Below are 6,491 nucleotides of genomic sequence, written 5' to 3'. Positions count from 1 at the left end.
GGAAAGGCTGGCCGCCGCGCCGGAGGCGGAGTCCGCGGGGAAAACGAAACCGAGAGTAAGCGGCCCAGACCTGCAGGGCTTCGGACACGGCGGCAGCTCGAGGTGAGCGGGACACAGGGAGGGGTCGGGGCGAGGTGAGCGGGCACAGCAAGGTGTCGTCGGGGCGTGAGGTGAGCGGGCACAGCGAGGGGTTGGGGCGCGAGGTGAGCGGGCACAGCGAGGGGTCGGGGCGCGGGGAGGCACGGGCACAGCGAGGGGTGGGGGCCCGGGGAGGCACGGGCACAGCGAGGGGTGGGGGCCCGGGGAGGCACGGGCACAGCGAGGGGTCGGGGCGCGGGGAGGCACGGGCACAGCGAGGGGTGGGGGTCCGGGGAGGCACGGGCACAGCGAGGGGTGGGGGTCCGGGGAGGCACGGGCACAGCGAGGGGCCGGAGCGAGGTGAGCGGGCACAGCGAGGGGCCGGGGCGCAGGGAGGCACCGGCACAGCGAGGGGGAGGGGCCGGGGCGCGGGGAGGCACGGGCACAGCGAGGGGCCGGGGCACGGGGAGGCACGGGCACAGCGAGGGGTCGGGGCGCGGGGAGGCACCAGCACAGCGAGGGGCCCAGGCTCGTGCAGCGCGTCCCCATCCTGGGTTCTGACGCTGGTGACAAACCCTGAGCCCTGGCACCGCCACAGCCGGAGCGCTGAGCCAGGCCCGCAGCCGAGGCGCCGGCCCTTCCCAACCTGTGCAGCGCGGAGAACTGGCAGCCGTGTTGTGCCCGGGAAGATTTTTATCCGAGCAAGTAATAGCCCAGGCCGGGGTGGGGGGCGGGGCGCCTCGTGGAAAACGGATGAGCCCCAAGACTTGACAGAGAGATGGGAAATGAGGAGGGTCGCATGACCCATACCTTGACTCAGTAATCCATGACCAAAAATCTCTTGCCTGGACGGTTAAAATTATTTCCCAAGTGCCGTGCCTTAGCCGCCCCCCAGCTCCCTCCCCACCCTCTCTGCCACATACCTCTGCTCCACACCATCCATCGCCTGCACCTGCCTCTGGGTCTTTGCACTTCCTGTTTCTTCTTCCTGGAAAGCTTTTCCCCCAGATATCTGCTTGGGCCAAGTCCCTCACTTTCCCCAACATTTCTTTCTTTCTTTTTTTTTTAATCCTCACCGGAGGACATTTTTGCATGTATCTTCAGATAGAGTGGAAGGGAGAGAGGGAGGAAGAGAGAGAGAAACATCAATGTGAGAGAGACACATCCACTGGTTGCCACCCACACGACCCCAATCGGGCGGGGGACAAACTGCAAGGGAGGTACCTGCCCTTAGTGGAACTGAACCTGGGACTCTCTGGTCCGCAGGCCCACGCTCTAACTGCTGAGCCAAACCGGCCAGGGCAACATTTCTTTTTTTAATCCTCACTGGAGGATTTTTTTTTCCCCCATTTATTTTTAGAGATAGCGGAAGGGAGAGGGGAGAGAGAGAGAAACATCTATGTGAGAGAGACACATGGATTGGTTGCCTCCAGAAGGCGCCCAGACCAGGGCTGGGGATGGAACCTCCAACCTGGGTACATGCCCTAGACCAGGAATCCAGCCAGAGATCCTTTGGTGCCTGGGCTGACCTTGTAACCACTAAGACATGCTGGCCAGAGCTCCCCAACTTTTTTTTTTTAATTGATATTAGAGAGAAAGGGAGAAGGAGAGAGAGATGGAAAAATCCATGAGTGAACATCGATTGGCTGCCTCCTGCATGCCCCCAACTGGGGATCAGACCCACAGCCTGGGCATGTGCCCTGACTGGGAATTGAACCTGCGACCTCTTGGTGCATGGGTTGCTGCTCAACCACGGAGCCACACTGGCGGGGCTGCCCAACATTTATTGAATGTCATTTTGTCAGAGCAGCTTCCCTGAAAAACCTGCATGTAAAAAGCACCCCACCCTTCCTTTGCTGTCCCCTTACTCTGCTTCAGTTTTCAACCTAGTACTTACCACCCTGTGACATTGTTTATGGGTTTGTCTGTGTTCCTCCACTAGTAAGTTCACCAGAGCAGTGTTTTGTTCGCTGGCATAACCCCAGCACCTAGTACATAATAGGTGCTCATAAATAGTTGTTTAATGAATGGTTATTCATATATTGTCTTTTGAATTACAGAATAATGAAATTTCCAATTGCCTGTGATTTCGTTAGTACTAAAAATGCCTTGCCAGATAGCAGCCAAAAGGTACACTCTCTGCTGTCATTTAGGAATTTAGAATCTTGGGCAGACTATGCTCTTTTTCTTCAGTTTGCTTATTTGAACCTGAAGATTCATAACACTTGAACTGTAGGTTATTCATTTAATTCATCAGATACTACTTGAACACATGTTGCATGCAACTACAGTGCAGGCCCTGGAGGGGGCTGGGCCCGCAGGAGATCAGAGTCTGCCCTAAGAGACTGAGGCACAGCCAAAGTTACTTCTGGGTATGAGGAAGATGGGCATATAATATTTCTTGGTGATTATGGCAGCGATTTCTTTTAGGAAAATGGCAACATAGCATTAAAACAAGATTTATTGAAAATAGTTTAAAAATGCCCTGGCCCGTTTGGTTCAACGATTAGAGTATTGGCCTGCGGTCCAGAGAGACCCGGGTTCTGTTCCCACTAAGGGCATGTACCTTGGTTGCGGTTTGTCCCCGGCCCTGGTTGGGTCGTGTGGGTGGCAGCCACTCGATGTGTCCCTTTCATGTTTATGTCTCTCTCTCTCTCTCTCTCTCTTCCTCTCTCCCTCCCTTCCTCTCTCCCTCCCGCTCTATCTGAACAAAAAAATGAAAAAATGTCCTCGGGTGAGGATTAAAAAGAAAAAGTTAAGAAGAAAAGAAACCTATTTCTTTTTTGTTCAGACAGAGTGGGAGGGAGAGAGAGAGAAACATCGACGTGTAAAGGACACACCGAGTGGCTGCCTCCCACACGACCAACCAGGGCTGGGGACAAACTGCATCCGAGGTACGTGCCCTTAGCGGGAAGGGAACCCGGGTCTCTCTGGACCGCAGGCCGACGCTCTAACCACCAAGCCAAACCGGCCAGGGCCTATTTCTTTTTTTTTTTTTTTTTACAAACTTATAAGTACTTTTTCAAACATGTCAATTCAGCACCTTATAAGTTTGCACATATATTTCACTTAAATTTGAACTGGCTTGTTATTCTGATGATTAACAGTTAAAGTTAAAAGCGCTGAGGATTTATAACATTGTTAGCGTTTCTGGTTAAGTGATTGATAAGGACTCTTCCCTAACTGCTGTTGTGAGATCTGTGACCCCCTCCAACTTGTATGGTCTCATGGTTGTGACTAAACTAAATGACACTTGGGTTCCTGAAAATAATGGTATGTCTATAGATCCTTATTCTGAAACCTTGAGCCAGGTGTGTTCTGGTACTGAGATTTCAGATTTTAGAAAGGCGCAGCACAGACCATATCTATTATGTAATGCTCTCAGCAGGATTTGAGGCAGCACTATAATAAAGCATATATTTGCAATCAAATGATAAATAGGCAACAAAGTATGATAAATACTCTAAGTAGGTTATGTCAGTTTAGGTCTAGACAGAGGGCTAAGAATATACCAAAAACAAAACAAATGAAAACAAAGTAAATCTCAGTTTCAGTTTATTTACTTCCGGAGTCGTGTGGCAGGGGTTGGAATTGCAGACCAGAACCACCATTTATTGAGGAACACTCGTGGGGGACTCTGGATGCTTTTCATCCAGTTTACTCCTCCCCGCAACCTGTGAATCAGGTGTTTCCAGATCATGACTCGGAGGTTCTGCGGTCTCTAGCCCCGATCTAACTCTCTCCACCGTACTAAGCAGTAACGTGAAGGCATTGCCTTTGCTCAGACCTAGGCACTTCCAGCACCCTGCTTCCAGCCACCACCATTGCTCTCTCAAACCAGTACAGCAGCCACTCCTTAGTCTCCCAACTTCTACTCGTGCTCCACTCCCCTTTCTATACCTACCTCCCCATACTCTGTTCCCTGCAGAGATTCAGAGTGATCATTTAAAACCTAAATCCAGTCCCATTACCCCTCTGCTTAGAACCCGCCAGTAGCTTCCTATTACAATTGGAATAGCATCCACAGCCCTGAGCATGGCCTACAAGGGCTCCATGCCGTGGCACCTGCTCACCTCTCTCACTCATTTTCTACCCTTACTCCATGTTCCCTGTGCAGCAGTCCCCTGGCCTTTTTGTTATCCCTCCAAAGTCTGTACTGGTTCCTGCTTAGGGTTTCCTCTACCCGAGAAACTGCTCCCTCAGATCTTGGTAAGATGGACTTTCTCATCATTCAGACTTGATTTGACGATTGCCTCCTAATAAGGGCCTTTCCTGACTACTGTAGCTAAAACCACCTCCCTCATATTTCTTCCCCCACTTACCGACTCACCCTCTGTTGCATATCCCTAGTTAATTTAATCATAGCACTTCCAGGCCGTCCAGTCATCGTGATCTCCACTGCTATTATTTGTTTCTGCATAGGGCCATTTCCATTCTTCCTTCAGTGGAATGCAAGTAGAGACTTGTTTTGTCTTCTTCATGCCTGTATACTCAGAGTCAGAACAGTGCTTGACATTTGATAAGCATTTACTGAGTGAATGAGGAAAGGATGCCAGAAAACAGCAGGTCAAGAAAAGGGAGAAGATGAGGAGGTTTAAAGTGGAGCATTAGCCCTGGCCGGTTTGGCTCAGCGGTTGGAGCATTGGCCTGCGGTCCAGAGAGACCCGGGTTCGGATCCTGTTAAGGGCATGTACCTCGGTTGCAGTTTGTCCCCGGCCCTGGTTGGGTTGTGCAGGTGGCAACCACTTGTCCCTTTTACATCGATCTTTCTCTCTCTCTCTCTCCCTCCTACTCTATCCGAACAAAAAATAGAAAAATGTCCTCGGGTGAGGATAAAAAAAATAAAGTGGAGCATTAAATTTTAATGAACCATTCTCTCGTCCAGTGATTTGACATTTACTACTTGGCACTCGGCATTGGTAATACAAAAATGAGTAAGACACAGAACTTGCTCCCCAAAGAGCTCACTGACTAGTTTAAAAGCACTCAGAGCTGTGATGGGAGCTGGGCAAGGTGGAGAGGCAGGCCCACTGAGGGGTACTAGCTGATCCTCACACATGAGTGAGAATTGCCTGGTAGATAGAGGATGAAGATACTGCATTTCAAGCGGAGAGAAAAGCATGTGACAAGTCATGGGGTGAGGGTGATCTGGAGTTATTTTGGTATTCATTCATTCGTTATTGAGCCCGTCTTACAAGCCTGGACCCTTCCCTCTTGTAGCTCATGGTCTCTTTTGGAAGACAGTCAATTAAATAACCAATTGAAATAATGGGGACAAGGGCTGTGATAGAGTGCCAAATCAGGACCTGTTCTAGGGTGTCTAGAATGATATTTGAGCTGAGATCTCTAGGAAGTAGTAACAGGCAAAGGCAGCAAAAAGGGTAGTAGAGTCAAGAGCATTTCAGGAGCGTGTATGTTGGACAAAAGTAGTTGGAAGTCAGGAAACAGCCAGTGTTGGAGGCATACTTTTAGCATCATTATTATATAGGTGAAATTTAACAATGAGGCAATGATCAAGGTAATGAATGTATAGAGCAGAGAGGTGATCTAAGAACTGAGTCCCGGGACAAGACCAATATTTAGAAGAAAGGAAGAACCAGGAAAGGAGACCAAAAGGAGCATCTTATGAAAAAGGAGGAAAACCAAGAGAGTGTGGTGTCCTAGAAGTCCAAGCTAAGAAAAGGACAGGAGGGAGAAGGCAATGAGCAGCCATCTCAAATGCTGTTTTAAAGTCAAGTAGACAAGGGTTGAGAACCAATTACTACTTTCAGAGATGGGGAAGGCATTGGTAACCCGACAAGAACAGTTTTGGTGGCTTGTGGGGACTACTTGATTGGGTTGACATTTTTAAAGATCAGTCTGGTTGGTGTGGCTCAGTGGTTGAGCATCGATCCATGCACTAAGAGGTTGCCGGTTTAATTCCCATTCAGGGCACATGCCCAGGTTGTGGGCCTGATCCCCAATGGGGGGCATGCAGGAGGCAGCCAGTCGATGTTCTCTCTCATCAATGTCTTTATCTCTCTACCTCTTCCTTCCTCTCTCTCTAAAATCAACAAAGAAAACGTTTTTGTTTTTTTTTTAATGATCACAGTGTGGCTACTATTTAAAAAAGGGAAAATGACAAGTGTTGGTGAAGATGTGGAGAAGTTGGAACACTTGGGCATTGCTGGTGGAAATATAATTTGTTGCAACCACTGTGGAAATAAGTGTAGTAATTATTTAAAATGTTAAACATTACCATATGATGTAGCAATTTCACTTCTAGATATATACCGAAAATACCTGAAAGTAGGGATTTAAACAGATATTTGTACATCAATGTTCATAGCAGTATTCATACTAGCCAAAAAGTTGAACTAACACAAGTGTCCAACAACAGGTAAATGGATCAACAAAATGTGGTACTGTATATA

General features: G+C 49.0%; 1 protein-coding gene across 1 annotated transcript in view; it reads left to right on the top strand.

The window, feature by feature from the left end:
* The window catches only part of EIF2AK2 (eukaryotic translation initiation factor 2 alpha kinase 2), a 49,435-nt gene continuing 42,944 nt past the window's right edge, over positions 1-6,491 (top strand). The window contains exon 1 of the mRNA XM_036262231.1: positions 1-102. The gene's annotated coding sequence lies outside the window, so the exon portion shown is untranslated. The remainder of the gene's footprint in view (positions 103-6,491) is intronic.

The sequence above is a fragment of the Molossus molossus genome, unplaced genomic scaffold, assembly GCF_014108415.1.
Source record: "Molossus molossus isolate mMolMol1 unplaced genomic scaffold, mMolMol1.p scaffold_m16_p_15, whole genome shotgun sequence".
In the NCBI taxonomy this organism is placed as follows: Eukaryota; Metazoa; Chordata; class Mammalia; order Chiroptera; family Molossidae; genus Molossus; species Molossus molossus.
The sequence above is the reverse complement of the archived record's forward strand: the minus strand, read 5'-3'. Positions and strand labels throughout refer to the sequence as shown.